Genomic DNA, 23,649 nt, shown 5'->3' on the forward strand with positions numbered 1-23,649 from the left:
TACGTGTTCTAAACAATTGTTGTAAAAGTACATTCGAACATGCCCACATCATTTGCCAAAATACTGATTAATCTTTATGTATAACACATGCTATGTTTATTTACATGGCCATAAACACCAGACGTGATAAACAATGTCAATAAACTAAACACAAATCTAAAGCAATAATACTTTCCTTACATAAACATAACTATTACCGAATGCTACATTTGGAAAATATAAAATTAAGCATGCTTTGTCGACAGAACCAGCAGCAATCGGTAAAGAATAATTGTGTACCATAACGACTGCAAGAAACAAGCTAAAGTTTGTAGCTTGATAGACGCTACAACTACAACTTCCGCATTTGTCCAGGACTCCACGCAGTACGAGCGGAAACCGAGGGTAACGCGGATATGACGCAATTGACTGGCGACTCCCAGCTCCCCCCTGTTCTAACGCCCCGTTTCCTTGGATAAAATCGCAATTTTCTCACGATTTAAAAATAGTTGGAAACATTTGGGATATTGTAAGTAATCAACTTAACAAAATATATAACACTGGCCTTGAGATTTTGGGATATTTTAATGCAAAATTCTTACATATTGTACCTTTAATAAATATACTCCGTACATAAAAACGTCTGAAGTGAAGCATGAAGATGAACGAGACACAAAAGTCGATTTTTCTCATTGCGGCCGTTTATCTACGGCATAAGCGCAAACGCCGGTCTATCTGGGTTCACGAGACCATTCGGGCTCGGAGTCGGCACGGCGAGTACCACCGGCTGGTGCATGAGCTGCGGCTGGATGAAGTCCGGTTCCAGCAGTACTTCAGGCTGGACAGGACCCAGTTTGATGTGCTGCTGCGGAGGGTGGGTCCCCTGATTTGCAAGGACAATACACGTTTCCGACGAGCCATTTCCCCCGGTGAACGGCTGGCAATTTGTTTACGGTAAGTAAGCCTATTTAAATGCGTAACTGAACCAGGTTGATTAAAATATTTAATCGATTTAGATGCTTTTATATAGAATAAGACTATCACGTTTAATTTAATCAGTATATAAATACACACATATGTTTCAACATTTAATCAATGTCACCTTGCTATCTGGGATAGGCCTACATACATACATATATATATATATATATGCCTATGGTATATGTGTGTGTGTGTGTTTATATTTATACTTGTTTATACTTATAAAGTGTGTGTATATATTATATCTTTGTGTGCACCAAAGAAGAATCATATATAACATGTTGAAACATATATAACATATTGAATCTTATTTAATGTGTCGGTTAAGTTATTATAAAAATAAATATAAATATATAAGGTATTTTTTTAACTGCAATATTGTAGATTAATATGCTTTCTTTTCATATAAATGTATACTTTAATTCTTAATACATATTTCCACAGATTCCTTGCAACAGGGGATTCATACCGCAGTATTGCCTTCAGCTACAGGGTTGGGCACAGCACTGTAGCTGGTATCGTGGCAGAGGTGTCAAAGGCCATTTGGGACTCCATGGTTGAGGACTACATGCCGGTTCCTTCCACAGAAGATTGGAGGGACATTGCAGCAGAGTTCTACCATCGCTGGAATTTCCCAAACTGTCTTGGTTCTATTGATGGGAAACATGTAGTGATCCAGGCTCCCAACAACTCTGGATCATTATTCTATAACTACAAGGGGACATTCTCTATTGTCCTCTTGGCAGTTGTAGATGCCAGGTACTGTTTCCGCATCATAGATGTTGCAGTTATGGGAAGTCCAGTGATGGTGGGACTCTGGCTAATTGTCCCTTTGGTAACGGTCTTCGAAGTGGAACCCTTGGCCTACCGGAGGACACGCTGCTACCAGGAGCAGAACACCTGGGACCCCAGCCTCACGTCTTTGTGGCAGATGAGGCCTTCCCTCTCCGCAGAAATCGAATGCGACCCTTCCCAGGTACCACCACCCTTCCCAGTAGACACAGGGTATTTAAAGGGATAGTTCACTTTGAAATAAAATTTTGGTATGTTTTAGCTTACCTCAAGGGCATCCAAGATGTAGGTGTCTTTTTTTCCGCAGTAGTTTCAATTTTTATATTTTTAGGTCAAACCGTTCTTGTCTGTCAGTCATATAATGCAGGTCGATGGTCACTGTCTCAAAGAGCATGCACAGAGTCCAAATTAAAACAATTCCCCATCGTAAGTACACATTGATGGCCCAAGACACGAAATGAGCGGTTTGTGTGAGAAAACGAACAGTATTTATATAGTTTTTACCTCTTGTACACAGCTGCGTCCAAATGATCTGAGAGCGCGGGCGGGTATAGATACACTAGATGTCGCCTTGGCTACGGTTTCGCAATAGCCAATGTGACATCTATTGTATATATCTATACCCGCCCGCGCTCTCAGATCATTTGGACGCAGCTGTGTACAAGAGGTAAAAACGATATAAATACTGTTCGTTTTCTCACACAAACCGCTCATTTCGTGTCTTAGGCCATCAATGTGTACTTACGATGGGGAATTGTTTAATTTGGACGACGGGGAATTGTTTTAATTTGGACTCTGTGCATGCTCTTTGAGACAGTGACCATCGACCTGCATTATATGACTGACAGACAAAAACGGTTTGACCTAAAAATATCAAAATTGAAACTACTGCGGAAAAAAAGACACCTACATCTTGGATGCCCTTGAGGTAAGCTAAAACATACCAAAATTTTATTTCAAAGTGAACTATCCCTTTAACTACAGGCTTTCACGGGCAAGGCTGACAGTTGAGAATGCGTTCGGTATACTCGCAGCACAGTGGCAAATGTATCGGCGTGTGATTGGTGTCAGCCCAGACCATGTGGAAGCCTGTGTGAAGGCAACCTGTGTTCCAGGCACGTGCAGAGGGGGGGGCGTTGGGTGCTCCAGCACCTGCCCTTTTGCCCCTTGGTGCCCAAAGTGCCCTTTTGTCAAGGCAAAATTTCCTCTCCTTTTTTTAAATTAAAGGCCCTTTTGTGGATGCCTGCCCAATCTAACTATTAGTAAAATTAATGAATAATAATTTAGCCGTAAATAAAATGACCCACATGATGACCTTTCACCTTACAAACTCATCCGGGACGATTCCTCACGCTGCACGCGCATTTTTTAATTTCGCGCGGCTACGCGCACTACCAGAGGATATCTTCAACTCTGCGGCTGCTGGTAAGTGGTGTTTCATTCTCAGCGAAGTGCTTTTGATGTTTGTTTACTTATTATTATTATTTTACAAGAACGACGTGAAGAGAGCATGCAGACAGAGATGTTGTTTATATCGCTATGTGTAGGCTGTAGAAGTAACGTTAGCTTGCTGTTTGAGAGAGACAAGTTTCAGAGGGTCTGGTCTTTTTATGTTATTTGACTAAAAACTATTATTTATACTTTAAACTATTGTTATTATTTCTACAGTATTAATTAAAAAAAAAACGTAGAGTGCCTTAAAAATTATTATCACAACACTGGTAAGGCTTACCAGTATCTTATGTTTTGTGTGCAGCAGCCTCTGTGAACATCTCCCCTAGCAGCCTGGACAGAGACAGCTTTACAGCAGGTCAGTGAGCTTGTGAGCCAGTTCCAAACACTGTCAGCAATCTTTACATCTTGTCATGGTCACATCAAAAAATTGTAATCAGCTAATATATCTCCTATATGTTTGTTTTAATGTCTACAGTCTCAGATCAACTCCAGCAGTATCATCATCATCATCATCATCATCATCATCATCATCAGCAGCAGCAGTAACAACAACAACAGCAAAGGCAGCAAACTCACTTAAGGACTTTAGTAAGAATTTACCAGAACAGGTATCACATTAATGTTAAAAATCTTGTAAAGTATTAATTGCTGTATTTTTTTCTGTTTGCTTTGTTTTTATTTTCATTGTATAAATGTAACTCTTGTAGTTTTGTAAATCAGTTTATGCCATGAAAGTAGCCACAGATGCTGACATGGCATTAAATAAAACTGTACTGTACTGTACGAAACATGGGCCACGTTGATTTTGTCCTACACAGTTTACTATAACAGCTGTTCTTTACAGAACATCAGCAGAGCAGGGAGCAACAACGCTTCCCGCGATGCCTTGCGTGTGAGGGAGACCCTTGTTGATTACTTCTGTGCTGAGGGTGCAGTTCCCTGGCAGCCACAGGTGTGACAGGCATGAAAGGTTCTTTTCAGAACTAAACCAAAGGCTCTTTTAAGAGCCACCCACATTATAATAAAAGAGCAATGTTTCCATGTGTTTCCATCATCTCTTATCAATACTTAATTATATCCTGGCTATACTATAAGATATGCTCAATAAACATATCTTTCCAAAATACATAACAGCATAACATATGAATAATAAGTGACTGCACTATGGTAATCACACTATAAAAGTCTACAAACTTTAATATATATATATATATATATATATACTTAATAATTTCATGAAATCAGTATTGGATCCAACTGACTTACTACATGGACAAAATTATTCTAAATATTATTTGTGTTGTGCTGAAGAAATTTACCCTAATTTTTTTTTTTTTTTTTTTTTTTTAAGAAACATTGAACATTCTGGAACAAATGTATTTTTATTTGAAGAATGACCTAAAAGTTATTGTTATTTTGATTGGTTTCTTTTTAAACAGCCCCCCCCCCAAACAACAACAAAACAAAACTCAACATGAACCTGGGGGGTATTCCAGAAAGCAGGTTATGTGACATACCCGGGTAAGTTTAAGGGTAAGTTAGTGGATAACCTCAACTTTCGGTTCCAAAAACGGAGGTAACTTTCTGGGTATGTATGTAACCATAGGAACTTACTCTCTGAAGATAACCTGCTCGGTAGCAGGTTATGTTCCAGGGTTAGTTTGTTTCAGAAGGTTACTGAGCATGGCGTGCCCTTTTGAAGACGATCCAGTGGATGTGGAAGCACAGATGATACGAAATCTTTTCCGCCGTGAGAAGGTGATACAACCACGTATCAATGTGTTTTCGTATCCAAATGAATATTTGCGGGAGCGTTACCGTTTTTCAAAAGAATCGTTCATTTATTAAACGAAGATAATGGAGTGAAATATTTAACTCCATTTATTTAACTTTTTTTGCGACGGTGAGTTTTTTGTATACAATAGTCGATGCAGAGCATGTGGGAAAGGCAACTGTGTGTAGGGCTGTTCGTACAGTATGCATTGCACTCAAACGGTTCCTACACACTTTTGTGCAGTTCCCTGGCCATAAACCACTGAGGGTCATTACAGAGGAATTCCACAGAGTGGCGGGTTTGTCCATTCTATGATATTCTATGAAAGACCATTTTAGTTAGCACTATACTTAATCTATTCATACTGTATACAGTGACAGTCACAATAATTTTAAAAGTTTCTAATTATATAACTTATTATATAACTGGATCCCAAATGTAATTGGGTGCCTTGATGGAACCCACATTCCCATTAAAGCTCCTTCAGTCAATGAAGGAGACTATGTTAATAGGAAGTAAATCCATAGCATCAATGTGCAGGTGACAATAGATTTTTTGGGTGCTAAATGTTTGGGTGTTTAAACCATTAAATCACCCTCATTACTGGTCCCCACTAACTAGGTAATATGTGATGCAACCCACCTCATCACTAATGTTGAAGCCAAATGGCCAGGGTCTGTACATGATGCCAGAATGTTTAGGGAGGCATCATTGTGCCACAAATTTTGCCTTACACAATGTTTTTTTTAATTTTAATTTTTTATGTTTTTTTTAATGCAATTATACACTTTAACTACCTTTATATGACACTTCAATGGTTACTTGCTGGGGGACAGAGGGTACCCCTGTCTGCCCTATATGATGACACCCTACCCTGAACCTGAGCCTGGACCACAGGCACAATTCAACCTGGCCCACAGCAGAACATGGACCATAGGCATCCTGAAGGCAAGGTTTCAGTGCCTGCTTGAGCTCAGGGTCAACCCAGAAAGGTCATGTGACATCACAGCTGCTTGTGTTGTTCTTCACAACATTGCCACACTGAGAGGTGAGAGGGCCCCCCCCCTTCTCTTGATGAAGATGGCCAAGAGGAACCCCCAGTGAACCCAGTAGACCAAAGAGATGGCAGGGTGGTACGAGACATGATTTGCCAAAATCACTTTAATTAAAACCAGTTAACAGTCAAGTGTTGTTCATGGTTTCTTTATTTCCTGTAACAAAAGACATTTGTATTTATTGCTTTAGATTTCATTCAACAAATGACAGATTAATGTTCACACACTCTTTCCCACCTTAAGCTGGTGCTCCAGCAATTCAAGTCTGGCCTTTTTTTAGGTTAAGCCTTTTCTCCTCCATTTGAAGCTGTATAAGGTCCATCTCCATGTCACTTTTTCTGATTTGCTTTTGAAGGTGGACCTTATACAGCTCTTTGGCAGGCAACTAGAAAGACAGAATAATTAAACATGACTGATAAAGTCTGTAATACAAACACAGACCAAATATTTAAATGAGGAAGGAGAACTGCAGAACATTTCTTACACTGCTAAGATTCTGTGTGGAGGTAGATGGACCCTCATCTGTATTAAAATCTCCTGCCATATTCTGTAAAATGACAATGACAATTTATTTATTCTCTTATGCAAAAAAGGGGGAATTCATTCTATGCATCATACCTCTAATGGGCCTCCCCACATTTTCTGTTTCTGTCACAGCAGAAGTGGTCTCTTCATTGTCATCCTACAGTGAAAATAAGGAAGGATGCTTGGTCTAGCAAACAGAAACCTAAAGACAATAATCACTTACAACTGTCAAAATGCCTTTTTTAAATGGTGCTTTATTAAAACACTGACAAAAACAGTGAAAACATAAATAAATCATAAGTATTAATATGATACACCTACATTTTACTAAGCCACTTGTCTTGGTAGCTGAGTCTGACGAACTGCCCCTGGAATCCCATCGACCACAGGTCGCCCTTTATTAAGGGACAGCGCCAGCTCCTCAGCTGGGGTGAGGGAAGGTGGAGGTGGACCCCCACTTGTTTTACGGGCCTCAGCCTTTTTTCTATTGGCTACATAGAAAACTAAATTAGGCTACATTAAATACTAAATTACATTGTTGGAGAATGTTTTTGTGTTTCAATTTGACTGAGCTCACACTTCTTCTGGCTCCAGAAGGATTACACCTGATAAAACAAGAGGCCAACATATTACTAGACAATTATGTGCATTACTACTGTAATATTAAGAAATGTATGGAGGCCAACAAGTAAATTCTTGTCTATTTTTACTACATGCCCCAAATAATTTTTTGCGTCACAATGAAAGAGGAAAATAGCCCATTTATAATTTTATAAACTCGTGCACTTACTCTGTCCGTTATTTTTTGCCAAGCCAACTCTCTTTCTTTTGCTGATGCAGCAGTATTGCTTTTTATTTATTTATTTATTTTTTATAATGGGCTTATAGTCTTCATAAGCAAGCATTAAAACCTCCAACTCAGTTTCACCTAAGTAGCCTATGTAGCTCGCTTTTTTTCTCCCTGGGTTTCCATGGTGACTCCTGAAATCGGCGATCCATTGAAAATGTCTTTATGTACTCACCGTGCGCGTGCATTAACTCTGGGTAACCAGTAGGAGGTTGATTAAACTAACTCTTCTCAGGTGTTTTGGAACCGACATACTCATGGTATGCGGGTTTGGGGTAAATCAACCCAGAGGTTATGATTTACCAAATGGTAAGTTAACCAAGCTTTCTGGAATACCCCCCTGGACTACATGAGGGTAAACAGTAATTATAGCTCAACCTTGTCAGCTGTACCTTGTTCTCATAATAACAAAAACACTTAACAATATTAACCTTGGCTGCAGGGTACAGCTGACAGGACCACGAGGGTAAATAAGCTTACAAACACCCCTCATGGCCTTGTCAGCTGTACCCCGCTCTCTTCCTGTTCCTGGCTGCACTGTGCCTCAAATATCATTCGGTATATATCAAATTTCACTCTTTCCCTCCTTCTAGATGTGAGAGTTTTGATTTGTGGCAACAGGCTACGGAGGAAAAGTTCATCTGGGTCTTCAGATGCTGGTGGAGGATTGGATGGTGCTGCCTCTGCCCTATTTAGAGCTGAGACAAGATGTTTCTCAAAAAAAGATAGAGTCTCTCCCCCCAATGAAGTGCCCTGTGTAAACTTTTCTTTCTCCTGTCTTGGTTGCTTTCTGCTGCTGGTTGGATCTAGCTGGCTGCTGGTTGGATCTAGATGGCTGCTGGTTGGATCTAGATGGCTGCTGGTTGGATCTAGCTGGATCTAGCTGGCTGCTGGTTGGATCTAGCTGGCTGCTGGTTGGATCTAGCTGGCTGCTGGTTGGATCTAGCTGGCTGCTGGTTGGATCTAGCTGGCTGCTGGTTGGATCTAGATGGCTGCTGGTTGGATCTAGCTGGATCTAGCTGGCTGCTGGTTGGATCTAGCTGGCTGCTGGTTGGATCTAGCTGGCTGCTAGCTGGATCTAGCTGGCTGCTGGTTGGATCTAGCTGGCTGCTGGTTGGATCTAGCTGGCTGCTGGTTGGATCTAGCTGGCTGCTGGTTGGATCTAGATGGCTGCTGGTTGGATTGAGTACTCCTGCCCTGAGAGCAGCACGTAATACACTAAAATAAAAGCGATTTGAATCTATTGAGTACTCCTGCCCTGAGAGCAGCACGTAATACACGAAAATAAAAGCGATTTGAATCTATTGAGTACTCCTGCTGAGAGCAGCCCGTAATACACTAAAAATAACTGCGATTTGAATCTATTGAGTACTCCTGCCCTGAGAGCAGCCCGTAATACACTAAAATAACTGCGATTTGAATCTATTGAGTACTCCTGCCCTGAGAGCAGCGCGTAATACACTAAAAATAACTGCGATTTGAATCTACTGAGTAGGGGAGCGCGGGGCACAACCTAACGCGGGGCTAGTTGTAACACGTTTGTTTTAAATACTTCCGCACATGCTTGGATGACGAAACTTTGTGTATTTACTAGTTGCCATATCAACACTATATATCAAAAAAAATTCCGCCAAAATTTTTTTTTTTTGGAAGATATCCATAGACATTTATTAAACCATAGCAAAAGTAAATTTCTTACTTGAGTTAATTTTTCATCTCTATTTTTTTGTGTTTATTTAAAATAAGACAAATCTGATATTATTTTAATCTCCAAGATGTTATTTAACAGTTGAGATAGTCATTTAATGCTTCACTAACTAGCAGAAGACACTAGCAGGGTTTAAATCCCAGTTGTGCAGGCGGGGGGATGTTGTAACACTGCGTTACAATGTGCCCCTATTAGAAATATGCTATTATATTCTATACTTTTATTAATTTTATTGGGAAAACGTGAGAAAAAGGTGAATAAAGACTGAGAGTCAATGTTCAGAAATGACTAATTATTTATTTGTTTTGAACTATGTTGAATAGCTGTGTTTTCATGTGTTCGTAGTCAAAACTCAAAAATGTGTTTATATTTAATTATTAAAAATTGCCATTATTTTATATGAAAAAGTTTTTTTATTGTATTTTAGAAAATATTTTATTTTTTTTATTAAAAAAATATTTTATTCCTTTAAAGAATGAACATAAGATAAGCCTTTATGCCGACGACGTTTTATTATTCCTTCAGAACTCACGTACATCGTTCTTGGAAACAATCTCATTAATCAATAAGTTCTCATCTTTGTCTGACTACTCTATTAACTGGTCAAAGAGCACAGTCCTACCGATCAACTGTAGTTTTCAAGGGCCATCCAGTATAGCATTACAGTCAGGTAATATAAGATATCTCGGTATAAACATCTCTTCCAGATTGTCAGATTTATTGAAGTTAAATCACACTCAATTACTGAAAACCATTGAAGACGATCTTGCTCGGTGGAAATCTTTACCCATCTCACTCATGGGTAGAGTTGCCACCATAAAAATGACGATCTTGCCTAAAATCAATTATTTGTTCTCTATGGTTCCTACGAAACCTCCCTATACGTGGTTTAGATTACTAGAAACACACATATCTCAATTTCTTTGGAAGAATAAACCCTCTCGAATTAGCCTGAAAACTCTACAGAAAACTAAAGACAGGGGTGGACTAGACTTACCTAACTTTCATCATTATTTTTTAGCAAATAAGTTACTGTATATTTCCAAATGGCTTAAACCTAGTGCATTAGATGAAACATGGATGGATATAGAGCAAGCATTATGCGACAATTTGGACATTTCTAACCTGCCGTTTTTTAGCTCAAATATTAAGTCCCATAAGTGCTTTAAGAGCATTAACATCAGTACTTGTTTGACAGCCTGGTGGGAATTTCTTAAAAAAACAGACTCTTCAATGATCCCATGTAGGCTCACCCCTATATGGAATAATCCTGATATCATACTAAACAAGAATATGATTAATTTTATCCAATGGAAAAGCAAAGGAATTAAACACTTAGAGCATTTAATCCATAACAGTAACTTTTTACCTTTTCAAACACTTATTTCACAGTATGGGATAAGTAATAACAGATATTTAGAATATCAACAACTCAAATCAGTAATAAGTAAAAAATTCCCCCTTAAGCAAACAAACCTGGAACTCCCACCAAGTTTTTTAGAATTCAGGAGCCTTGGTACCCCAAAGCTATTATCGAAAATATATAGATTCATTTCCAAAATAGAAGATACAATCTCCTTACCAATTGCAAAATGGGAATTAGATCTATCACTGAATCATACCAATCAGTTCTGGTCGGAAATAATACTAAACAACTTTAATATGACTGACAGCTTAAATCTACAACTTATACAATACAAAATCCTCCATAGAACTTATTATACAGGACAAAGGGTGTTTAAGATGGGTTTTAATCAATCAAATATTTGCACGCAGTGCACAAGTAACACAGCAGACGATTACATGCATGCCTTGTGGCTCTGTACACCAGTCCAAAGATTCTGGACTAAGGTTTGTGAGGACTTATCTATATGGCTCAAGTGTAATATACCTACTTGCCCAAAACTATGTATATTAGGGAATCTAAATGATATTAATATGGAGATCGACAAAGCACACATGGTCCTCACCACACTATCTGTCGCAAAGAAAACAATCCTTTTGAATTGGAAAACTAAAAATAATCTTAGCATTAACCAGTATAGAAATCTCCTGTCGGACCATATCAGTCTGGAGTCCATGTTTGCCTTTAACAAACTTCAATCAGCTGACTTCAACTCTCTCTGGGCCCCGCTGATTAGTTACGTCACTTAGCGGGAGGGAAGGGATATGCGTTCCACCCTATTGGGGACTATGGGGGTATGCGGTATGATCAGCGCAAGCCCGTGACCAGTTTGTGCCCCTGCCCAGCAGTCTGCAGTCAGCTCAAACCAGCTCTCAGTCTGTCCCAGATCAGCGGCCTGCAGTCAGCACAATCTTGTTACCAGTCTGTGTCCCAGCTCAGCGGCCTGCAGTCAGCACAATCCCGTTACCAGTCTGTGTCCCAGTCCAGCAGTCTGCAGTCAGTACAAGCCCGTTTCCAGTCTGTGGACCAGCCCAGTGGCCTGCAGTCAGCATAAACTAGCTCTCAGTCTGTGTCCCAGATCAGCGGCCTGCAGTCAGCACAATCACGTTACCAGTCTGTGTCCCAGCCCAGCAGTCTGCAGTCAATACAAGCCCGTTACCAGTCTGTGGATCAGCTCAGTGGTCTGAGCCGTTACCAGTCTGTGTCCCAGCTCAGCGGCCTGCAGTCAGCCCAATCCCGTTATCAGTCTGTGTCCCAGACTGGCAGTCTGCAGTCAGTACAAGCCCGTTTCCAGTCTGTGGACCAGCCCAGTGGCCTGCAGTCAGCACAAACTAGCTCTCAGTCTGTGTCCCAGATCAGCGGCCTGCAGTCAGCACAATCATGTTACCAGTCTGTGTCCCAGTCCAGCAGTTTGCAGTCAATACAAGCCCGTTACCAGTCTGTGGATCAGCTCAGTGGTCTGCAGTCAGCACAAACCAGCTTTCAGTCTATGTCCCAGATCAACGGCCTGCAGTCAGCACAATCTCGTTACCAGTCTGTGGACTAGCACAGTGGCCTGCAGCCAGCACAAGCCCGTTACCAGTCTGTGTCCCAGCTCAGCGGCCTGCAGTCAGCCCAAACCCGTTATCAGTCTGTGTCCCAGCCCAGCAGTCTGCAGTCAGTACAAGCCCGTTTCCAGTCTGTGGACCAGCTCAGCGGCCTGCAGTCAGCCCAAACCCGTTATCAGTCTGTGTCCCAGCCCAGCAGTCTGCAGTCAGTACAAGCCCGTTTCCAGTCTGTGGACCAGCCCAGTGGCCTGCAGTCAGCACAAACTAGCTCTCAGTCTGTGTCCCAGATCAGCGGCCTGCAGTCAGCACAATCATGTTACCAGTCTCTGTCCTAGTCGAGCAGTCTGCAGTCAATACAAGCCCGTTATCAGTCTGTGGATCAGCTCAGTGGTCTGCAGTCAGCACAAACCAGCTCTCAGTCTATGTCCCAGATCAACGGCCCGCAGTCAGCACAAGCTCGTTACCAGTCTATGGACTAGCCCAGTGGCCTGCAGTCAGCACAAACCAGCTCTCAGTCTGTGTCCCAGATCAGCGGCCTGCAGTCAGCAAAATTCTGTTACCAGTCTGTGTCCCAGCCTCGCAGTCTGCAGTCAGCACAAGCCTGTTATTAGTCTGTGGACCAGATCAGTGGCCTGCAGGTAGCATAAACCAGCTCTTAGTCTGTGTTCCAGATCAGCGGCCTGCAGTCAGCACAATCCCGTTACCAGTCTGTGCTCCGACCCAGCAGTATGCAGTCAACACAAGCCCGTTACCAGTCTGTGTCTCAGCACCGCAGTCTGCAGTCAGCACAAGTCCGTTACCAGTTTGTGTTCTGACCTAGCAGTCTGCAGTTAGCACAAGCCCGTTACCAGTCTGTGTCCCAGCACCGCAGTCTGCAGTCAGCATAAGCCCGTTACCAGTCTGTAGACCAGCCCACTGGCCTGCAGTCAGCGCAAACCAGTTCTCAGTCTGTGTTCTAGATCAGCGGCCTGCAGTCAGCACAATCTCGTTACCAGTCTGTGTCTCAGCTAAGCAGTCTGCAGTCAGCACAAGCCTGTTACCAGTCTGTGGACCAGCTCAGTGGCCTGCAGTCAGCACAAATCAGCTTTCAGTCTGGGTCCCAGATCAGCGGCCTGCAGTCAGCACAATCCCGTTACCAGTCTGTGTCCCAGCTCAGCGGCCTGTAGTCAGCCTAATCTCGTTACCAGTCTGTGTCCCAGCCCAGCAGTCTGCAGTCAGCACAAGTCCGTTACCAGTCTGTGGACCAGCCCAGTGGTCTGCAGTCAGCACAAACCAGCTTTCAGTCTGTGTCCCAGATCAGCGGCCTGCAGTCAGCAAAATCCCGTTACCAGTCTGTGTCCCAGCCTCGCAGTCTGCAGTCAGCACAAGCCCGTTATTAGTCTGTGGACCAGATTAGTGGCCTGCAGTCAGCATAAACCAGCTTTCAGTCTGTGTTCTAGATCAGCGGCCTGCAGTCAGCAAAATCCCGTTACCAGTCTGTGTTCCGACCCAGCAGTCTACAGTCAGCATAAGCCCGTTACCAGTCTGTAGACCAGTCTACTGGCCTGCAGTCAGCGCAAACCAGCTCTCAGTCTGTGTCCCAGATTAGTGTCTGGCAGTCAGCACAATCCCGTTACCAGTCTGTGGACTGTTTTACGGACCATTCTGGCATCCAACAACCCGCCCAAGCCAGCTCATAGTCTGTGGACCAGTCTGGCATCCAACAACCCACCCAAGCCAGCTCACAGTCTGTGGACCAGTCTGGCATCCAATAACCCATCCAAGCCAGCTCACAGTCTGTGGACTGGTCTGGCATCCAACAACCAGCCCAAGCCAGTTCACAGTCTGGCATCCAACAGCCAGCCCAAGCCAGCTCACAGTCTGTGGACCAGTCTGACATCCAACAACCCACCTAAGCCAGCTCACAGTCTGTGGACCAGTCTGGTATTTAATAACCAGCCCAAGCCAGCTCACAGTTTGTTGAACTATCAGGTAGCCTGCTGTCAGCCTAAGCTAGCTTACAATCTATGGATCAATCTCGTATCCAATACCTCGCCCAAGCCAGCTCACAGTCTGTGGACCAGTCTGACATCTAACAACCAACCCAAGCCAGCTCACAGTCTGTGGACCAGTCTGGCATCCAACAACCAGCCCAAGCCAGCTTACAGTCTGTGGACCAGTCTGGCATCCAACAATCAGTCCAAGCCAGCTCACAGTCTGGCATCTAACTACAAACATATGTGGACCAGTCCGGCATCTAACAACCAGCCTAAGTCAGTTCACAATCTGTTGAACTGTCAGGTAGCCTGCTATCAGCCCAAGCCAGTTCACAGTCTGTGGACTGGCCCAGTGGCCGGCTGTCAGCATAAGCCTGTTACCAATCTGCGTCCTGGCCAAGCAGTCTGCAATTAGTATAAGCCCGTTACCAGTCTGTGTCCCAGCCCAGCAGTGTGCAGTCAGCACAAGCCCGTTACCAGTCTGTGGACCAGCCCAGTGGCCTGTCGTCAGTGCAAACTAGCTTCTAGTTTGTGTCCCAGTTCAGCGGCCTGCAGTCAGCATAATCTTGTTACCAGTCTGTGTCCCAGCCCAGTAATCTGCAGGCAGCACAAGCCTGTTACCAGTCTGTGGACCAGCCCAGTGGCCTGTTGTCAGTGCAAACTAGCTCCTAGTTTGTGTCCCAGTTCAGCGGCCTGCAGTCAGCATAATCTCGTTACCAGTCTGTGTCTGTACTTAAAATATTGTGTATGTACTTAAAAAAATATATTGCCTTTACAAAAAATCTAAATAAAATAAAGTTGTCCTCCGAAGAGGGGGGGTGGAGGTAAAAAAAAAAAAAAAAAAAAAAATATTTTAGTTTGTTTTGTATATATTTTTTATTAGATCAGATAACATTTTAAGCTGTCATATGTTATGTTACAATGTGCCCCACACATGTTACAATGTACCCCACCTATGGGGCATGTTGTCACATTTCACTTCCATTCTTTCGGGGTATGTCAAGAAAAAAGTATATACTGTATTAAAAAAACAAAACCACATAATTGTACTAGACATGTGGGAAATTAATGTGGGAAAAAATAAATACTCTGAACCATAAGTAGATTTACACAAACTGAGAAAGTCAAAAAGCGTTAGGTTGTGCCCCGCTCTCCCCTACTCCTGCCCTGAGAGCAGCACGTAATACACTAAAAATAACTGCGATTTGAATCTATTGAGTACTCCTGCCCTGAGACCAGCGCGTAATACACTAAAATAACAGCGATTTGAATCTAGTGAGTACTCCTGCCCTGAGAGCAGCGCATAATACACTAAAAATAACAGCGATTTGAATCTATTGAGTACTCTTGCCCTGAGAGCAGCGCGTAATACACTAAAAATAAAAGCGATTTGAATCTATTGAGTACACCTGTCCTGAGAGCAGCGCGTAATACACTAAAATAACTGCGATTTGAATCTATTGAGTACTCCTGCCCTGAGAGCAGCGCGTAATACACTAAAATAAAAGCAATTTGAATCTATTGAGTACTCCTGCCCTGAGAGCACTTCGTAATACACTAAAATAACAGCGATTTGAATCTATTGAGTACTCCTGCCCTGAGAGCAGCGCGTAATACACTAAAAATAACTGCGATTTGAATCTATTGAGTACTCCTGCCCTGAGAGCAGCGCGTAATACACTAAAAATAAAAGTGATTTGAATCTAGAGTACTCTTGTCCTGAGAACAGCGCATAATACACTAAAAATAAAAGTGATTTGAATCTATTGAGTACTCCTGCCCTGAGAGCAGCGCGTAATACACTAAAAATAAAAGTGATTTGAATCTATTGAGTACTCCTGCCCTGAGAGCAGCACGTAATACACTAAAAATAAAAGTGATTTGAATCTATTGAGTACTCCTGCCCTGAAAGTAATACACTAAAAATAACTGCGATTTGAATCTATTGAGTACTCCTGCCCTGAGAGCAGCGCGTAATACACTAAAAATAAAAGTGATTTGAATCTAGAGTACTCTTGTCCTGAGAACAGCGCATAATACACTAAAAATAAAAGTGATTTGAATCTATCGAGTACTCCTGCCCTGAGAGCAGCGCGTAATACACTAAAAATAAAAGTGATTTGAATCTATTGAGTACTCCTGCCCTGAGAGCAGCACGTAATACACTAAAAATAAAAGTGATTTGAATCTATTGAGTACTCCTGCCCTGAAAGTAATACAATAAAAATAACAGCGATTTGAATCTATTGAGTACTCCTGCCCTGAGAGCAGCGCGTAATACACTAAAAATAACTGCGATTTGAATCTATTGAGTACTCCTGCCCTGAGAGCAGCGCGTAATACACTAAAAATAAAAGTGATTTGAATCTATCGAGTACTCCTGCCCTGAGAGCAGCGCGTAATACACTAAAAATAAAAGTGATTTGAATCTATCGAGTACTCCTGCCCTGAGAGCAGCGCGTATTACACTAAAAATAAAAGTGATTTGAATCTATTGAGTACTCCTGCCCTGAGAGCAGCGCTAAGGCGGGAGATGTATCATTTTGACCGTTGAAATATCGCGAAAAAAATTGAACGAGTTCTGTTCTCGCATATCAATTTAACAGACAGCGAGGTAGCATTGGAAAAGCATGTTTTACACCAGTTACCCCATAAGCAGCTTTGTTTTGGTCGACTGATGAAACAGTCAAATCAAAATGCACAATACGATATTTAGACGATGATTATTAGTTCTGTGCATTTTTAAATGTTCGCTTATTATCTTAGTAAACGTTAGAGGATGTTGAATTGTAACAACATATAGTAGTAAATTCACTTACCTTGCAATAAATGCGTTCTCCCACGAACATCTGTCTTTTATTCCGACTATTCCTCAAGAATCCCTCCGCACCGCAACGCACCTCAAAATCAAACGTCTAAACCCCGCCCTTGCTTCAGTTTCATTGGTTGAATCTGTAAACCAATCATTTTCCTTTCTGCCCTCAGAACATGTTTGAGTAAGTAAAACTCCCATCTGCGCCCTGAGAGCAGCGCTAAGGCGGGAGATGTATCTTTTTGACCGTTGAAATATCGCGGAAAATTTGAACGAGTTCTGTTCTCGCATATCCAATTTAACAGACAGCGAGGTAGCATTGGAAAAGCATGTTTTACACCAGTTACCCCATAAGCAGCTTTGTTTTGGTCGACTGATGAAACAGTCAAATCAAAATGCATACAGTACGATATTTAGACGATGATTATTCGTTTCTGTGCATTTTTAAATGTTCACTTATTATCTTAGTAAACGTTAGAGGATGTTGAATTGTAACTAAATATAGTAGTAAATTCACTTACCTTGCAATAAATGCGTTCTCCCACGAACATCTGTCTTTTATTCCGACTATTCCTTAAGAATCCCTCCGCACCGCAACGCACCTCAAAATCAAACGTCTAAACCCCGCCCTTGCTTCAGTTTCATTGGTTGAATCTGTAAACCAATCATTTTCCTTTCTGCCCTCAGAACATGTTTGAGTAAGTAAAACTCCCATCTGCTTTCCCATCATGCTTTTGATCAGCGCAGTCAGTGGAGAGCAACTGCGCTCGACTGCAGAATCTGACATGTGCGCCTTGCGCTCGCGAGAGATTTTTGACATACGTCAGCATGACATCAGAGCAAAGCGGACCGCTCTAGGACACATTTCTAACAGGCATGCATCTCGCGCTGATCACCGGTGATCGGTTCTGTGCAGATTTTGCTCGTCTCAAACAAGCCTATTGAGGTTGTGCGCTAGTTTGAGTTGCAGAGTCTGGTAGAACCAGGCTAGATTGAATGTATGTTTAGTCCAGTATTGACCGAGTTCAGAGGCTGTCATATGTGGATCAACTTACTTTGCTGTGTATTTTCAACAGTTTCAATATGAAAAATAACTTTTATATTTATTCAATGGATTAATTGCATTTGGAAAAAAAGTGTCATGAATGTATTGCATTTTTGGGAAAAAAATATACTGATATATGTAAGCAATAAGGTACGAGAGGCTAGCCTGGTTCTACCAGACTCTTGTACATTTCATTTGTACAGAGAGTCTGGCCTCTCTCCATTGACAAGCGTTAACTTCCTTGAAGGCGGGTATTCTGTTGAAGTTTAAAACTATTGGATCTGCCCAGAGTCACTCTGGATCTGCCATAACCAATCGCTAACCTTTGGTCATGACGTAACCCTACAACTCCAACTAGCTCACGACCTTAACGTCATCGTTCTCAGCCACTCCCTCTGTTCGCTGATTGGACCGGTAAAAAAAATGATCGGAGAAAACCAAAGAATACACCACAATCCCAGACGTAGTACTGAAGGGAAATAAAATTGAGCGGAAGTACGCAGGAGGGCGGAGCCAGGCGAACGAGAGGCTGTGCTGTATCGTGAATAAGTAACGGATGAAGGGCGTTGTTACGACGCGAAGCAGAGTGCCTGCAACCCCTTCAGCCGTTACTTATTCACGATACAGCACTTGCCTCGAGTACCTTATTGCTTTTATAAAACGGTTACCACACAATATTAAAGAAAAAAGTATTAGTGCAACTTTCACGAAGTTAAATCAATAAAAGCATTCCTTCCGCTAGAAAAAAATAGTCCCTGACCGTGAACAACAACGTTCCAATGTGTAATATGAATGAAAGTTCAAATAAAAACAACAAATCGTTCTCAAACTTTGTCTCATTCTTTTTGCTAAGGGCGCAGTGATAAATAGAACCGTTGGGTGAAGCGGTCATAGCCGTGTTTTATCGTGAATAAAGCACAGCTATTGACCAATCAGAATCAAGGATTGGAACTAACTGTTTTATAATTAACAATATATTTTGCATTTCACATCCAAACAACGTCAAACTTGGCACTGCACTTACTCGTGCCCATAGCGAGACACCTGTCGAGTTTGACTAGCGGTTCGAGAGATACAATAACAGACATAAAAACACACACACTGTAAAAGTCTTCTGAAAAATGTCTCTTTTTGGGTTTGTAATGAATGCAGTTCAATACAAAAACAATAAACTTTAAATATAGTTGGTATCACATTTGTGTAATAACTTCATTCTTTTGTTTCCTGTTTTATATTTAGCTGGCAGAAAGCATGAAACTATTGAAGAAGCTTGTGTTAGAGCAAGTGAATGTAAAAGCTGGTCTATTACTGCAACACCCATCAGAATGGAATATTCAGTCCAGTGCTGTGACACCGACATGTGCAATGACAGCCCTGCCCCAGGTATGCTTCTTTATTTAGTCATGAACTAATGCCCATTTAAGTGTACCTACTAGTTCTGGTTCTCGAAACAGAACCCTTTCCAGCCAACAGATATTTTACTCATATCACACGGGAACCAGTTTGTATAAGTTTCATAATTTCATATTTTTCAACTAGAACGCTGCCTTTGCACAGTGTTTCACAGAAATGAAAATGTTCTTTCTTTCACAGACTTGAACTCTCAACCCAATGGGAAGAAATGTTACTCTTGTGACTGGGAAGGATGCTCACAGACAGTGGATTGTATGGGGAATGAGAATCACTGCTTTACTGCGGTAAACGGTAACGGTAATAATTAAGTGATGGATTAAGAAAATTTGTGTTTATTTTATCCTGTATTGCCATCAAATATGATTTACTATTTATACAATAATTCCAGACATGACACGTAGCGTTGCTTCGACACTTCAGTTTTTCTTTCGGGTATGGTTTAATTCCTGTTTTATATATATAACAGCACCTTTATTTTTTACAGGACCTTTTCCACAATCATCAGTGATGAAAGGATGTGCATCTGAATTTGCATGCGGGTCGTCAGGGATGTTTGGACCTGATGCTAATGTCACATGTTGTGAGGGGAATCTGTGTAATGCTGTAGAGAGAGTCTCTCAGAGCTTCTTGTTTCTCTGCTGTTCTCTGATATTTTACTTCCTCCTGAACTGAGTTCAGATTCTACAGAAAGACCCCACAGCAGAGTTACATTACCACGCTTTATACACTTAACCGTGGAAATACCTGAACATAGTTTTGTTTAGAGTTTAAGAATTTACAGATTCTGAACTAAAAAAAGAAGAAACTTTTGACACCCCATGGTTGATCAGAGTGCTTAAGATACTTAAATTCAGCAGTTTTTTAATTAATATATATATATCAAAATTCTCTTACACTCAAATTGTTATACTGATCTGATAATAAATTTGGAACCCAGTGTGTGTTTTCAAATGTTAAAAAATATACAACAAATTATTGCATAAATATTTTCAGACCACAAGAAACATGTTTAATATATAATTGTTCAAATAAAATAAAGAAAATGAACTATGCATGTCCAGACAGAGCCTCAGCGTTTTTAAATCCACATTAACAAATTATATATTCTTTGAAATAAGCACAGACACTTACAAGAAACATAATGCATTTCCTTTGCTCATTGTACCCACACAACCACACAGACTCTTACTCACTCACTCACTCACTCACTCACTCACTCACTCACTCACTCTCTCTCTCTCTCTCTCTCTCTCTCTCTCTCTCTCTCTCTCTCTCTCTCTCTCTCTCTCTCTCTCTCTCTCTCTCTCTCTCTCTCTCTCTCTCTCTCTCTCTCTCTCTCTCTCTCTCTCTCTCTCTCACACACTTTTATCTTTGAAGTTTGAATGATTTTTTTCACATAAATAAGTATTTCATTATAGAATAAGAATTTGTATTACACACACACATTTGTGTGACTATCTTAGTGAGGATATTGCATCGACTTCCATTGGTTTAATATCAGGTTAATGATTCTATGGCCTAACCCAACTCCTGCCCCTAAACTTACCCATCACAGAAATATGTGTGAAACACTGTTTTGTATGAATTATAATCCTTTTTAAATTAGTGTGGTGCAGTAAAATGTTCCTCAGTAATCAGTTGTCATAATTTTTGCAGTCATGGTGGGGACTTTCCATTTACTGTTATAGGTAGATGCAGTCTCTTTGTAGTCTAACAAAGAGATTTGCAAACTGTATTTGAGGTTGTGACCCATTTGTGGTGTGGGTTGCAGAGGTGGGAAAGGTGGGTTGCACATAGTCACTTAAGTAAAGCTAGTAAACACTCTCCTCTGCTGAGATCTTGAGAGATCTGTTAGTGTTTAATGTTCTGTTGGGATAAAAAGTATTTCTGTTATCTGAGTTTTGTGGGTCTCTATTGTGCTGAAGAGTAGAGCTTGTGCTTCAGTCCAGAAGACCAAGAAACACTGATGATATGTTGCTTTAATTACAGTTTTTCTCATTTGCTAAGACACGCTAAATGAAACTGGGATCCGCTTGATCTTCATCATCACATTATTAGCACAGCAGAAGTCTTCTCTTGCAAATGTTTTAACACTTTTTCATTTGTTTCACACATTTTTCACACCCTTTGTCAAAACAGTTACCACAGATCTCATTGAAAGACCCCGAACTCTATTGGATTCACTGTGTTGAACAAAAGGAAAACATCTATTCACAGCTGATAGAAAGTACTTACATAATTATAAATCTCTATGCACCTGTGTGAAACTCATTTGCACAACTCTTCAATCAGCAATCAGTCCTCATCCATCTATAAAGGTGCCACCTCTATGTTGCTATTTGCAAGCATGGATCAAAGAGGCCTTAGGCACGGAAAGAGAGTAAGAGGCCGAGGAAGAGGAGTTTGTATGCGTGGTGGAGGAGCTGCAGCGGCAACAGGATGAAATCGAGCTCAAATTTCAAATAAAATTTGGGCAACAATTATTGACCATGTCATCAATCATGGCTTGTCCTTTATAGAGGCTGCAAAGGGTCCAGCCCATTCTGAGTCGGAGCACTGTGGCATCTATTGTCAGGCTTTTTCGAAATGAGAACAGGTAATTCACAGCGATACTGTAATGTATATCACTGTGTATTTCAGCTTTACTGTATTGCCCACAGCAGAACAAACTGTGTCTACAGTAAAGCAGATGTTTTATCAATCCCATTTATGTGACTGTCATATAGTAATGTCAATTTTGACATGCTTTTTGCTTTTACTTTATAGAATCCACACATTACCACACACTGGTGGCAGAGGAAAGATATTTAGTATTGAACAGGAGTCTGCCATTGTAGATATGGTAGTGGCAAACAATGCAATCAGACTGCGTGAAATCCAGGCAGCAGAAATCGCAGATCAGGGAGCATTTAGAAATCTAAACAGTGTGAGTTTGGCAACTATAGATCGAGTCCTTAAACGGAACCATGTCAGAATGAAGCAGCTGTACAGAGGTCCATTTCAAAGAAACTCTGACATCGTAAAGGAGGCACGATTCCAGTATGTGCAGGTACAGATTTTTTATTGTAATACCTTGTTTACCATAGTTACATGTGACTGGAATAATTTTGCTTCATGAATTTGCTCTTTTCCTTAGAGAATAATGGAGCTTGAAGCTGAAGGGGCACATCACAAATTCATTTTTGTGGATGAAGCCGGCTTCAACCTCTGTAAAGTGAGGAGACGTGTGTGTGTGTATATATATATATATATTTTTTTTTTAAAGGTATTTCCACCCTTAAGTTTCCTTTGGTAGCTTTTTTTTTCTTCTCCAGTATCCATTTGAGTTTGTAAAGTATCATATTTCATATTGGTGGCTGTATTTTGTATTTTATTGTCCATTGTGTAATGATTGATTGAAAGAATAAATTAATTTGACCACAAGTTGTGGTGTTTGATGGAAATATTTGCTTATGTTGCATGTTTTTAATGTTTTGTGAGTGTTAGAGCATTTTGCTAACAAAATGAGTCATTTTGGCCATTGGGCTTCAGTTTTATCCTGTCTGTTAACTGTTTTGAAAATGTGATGTCAGAGTGGGCAAATGTGTTTAAGGAATCGAGAAAAACTGTAAAAGGCAGTAGCTGTATTTCAGTGAATGTATAACTACTGTACATTTATGTATTCTTTTTTATTATTTTATTCGGTCAAGCTTTAGACATGCACAAAGTAGGGATGGGCAAATGAAGCCTTATGAAGCACTGAGGCTTACCCCTGATTGTGCCGGAACAGAGTCAAAGCTTCGAGAGTGTCGAGAACAGCGCCATCTGGTGTTTAGTAGAAAATAAAGCAGCCAAAACCCTGTAAAAAGAAGCAGCCGGACGCAACATATATTCCATAGACAGACAGTTTCATGTTACGTGCACAAAATAAAAGCCTAACAGTGTGTTTAATTTCTTTCTGTGATAAATTCATTTAAACATTAAGTTGTGGCAATTCAATGGCAGTATGAATATCAATATGATGAAGGCTAATAGAGGAAAAATGTAGGCTACTTATATTGCATATGGCAAATATTGTATTTTCCTGAAATAATTTGTATTCTTTATATTAATTGTATGACTGGGTATTTAACCCTCAAAAATGGCTGGCCTATTAAAAATAGCTTATACATAACTTGTTATGCTATATTATCACCCAATATTGGATTCAATCTTTTTGTCAACTTGTTTTCTTTCAATTAGGATTATTCAATTTCAGTTTTGTATTTCTATTTGCATCTGATTAATCATAGGCCTCATTTATCTGAGAGTAGGTAGGCCTATTTTTTTTAGTAAAAAAAACAAACATTATTTATG

General features: G+C 40.9%; 3 long non-coding RNA genes across 6 annotated transcripts; 2 read left to right on the top strand and 1 right to left on the bottom strand.

Moving 5' to 3' along the window:
* Positions 1 to 2,870: 2,870 nt before the first annotated feature.
* LOC309478216 lies at positions 2,871 to 4,031 on the top strand. The gene is made up of 3 exons (XR_014198865.1): positions 2,871 to 3,177; positions 3,509 to 3,562; positions 3,683 to 4,031. It is a non-coding gene; the product is annotated as an uncharacterized lncRNA (long non-coding RNA).
* Positions 4,032 to 5,716: 1,685 nt separating this feature from the next.
* LOC309478254 lies at positions 5,717 to 7,010 on the bottom strand. Of its 4 annotated transcripts, XR_014198908.1 has the most exons (5): positions 6,883 to 7,010; positions 6,655 to 6,718; positions 6,521 to 6,583; positions 6,274 to 6,421; positions 5,717 to 6,192 (listed from the first exon to the last, which is right to left on the bottom strand). It is a non-coding gene; the product is annotated as an uncharacterized lncRNA (long non-coding RNA). The 4 variants fall into 4 exon arrangements; XR_014198909.1 differs by having other exon boundaries at positions 6,521 to 6,718; XR_014198910.1 differs by lacking the exon at positions 6,883 to 7,010 and having other exon boundaries at positions 6,655 to 6,786.
* An 11,039-nt stretch (positions 7,011 to 18,049) lies between these two features.
* LOC309478189 lies at positions 18,050 to 20,461 on the top strand. Its single transcript, XR_014198848.1, has 3 exons — positions 18,050 to 19,284; positions 19,495 to 19,605; positions 19,799 to 20,461. It is a non-coding gene; the product is annotated as an uncharacterized lncRNA (long non-coding RNA).
* Positions 20,462 to 23,649: the final 3,188 nt, after the last annotated feature.

The sequence above is a fragment of the Leuciscus leuciscus genome, assembly GCF_965113295.1.
Source record: "Leuciscus leuciscus genome assembly, chromosome: 1".
NCBI lineage: Eukaryota > Metazoa > Chordata > Actinopteri > Cypriniformes > Leuciscidae > Leuciscus > Leuciscus leuciscus.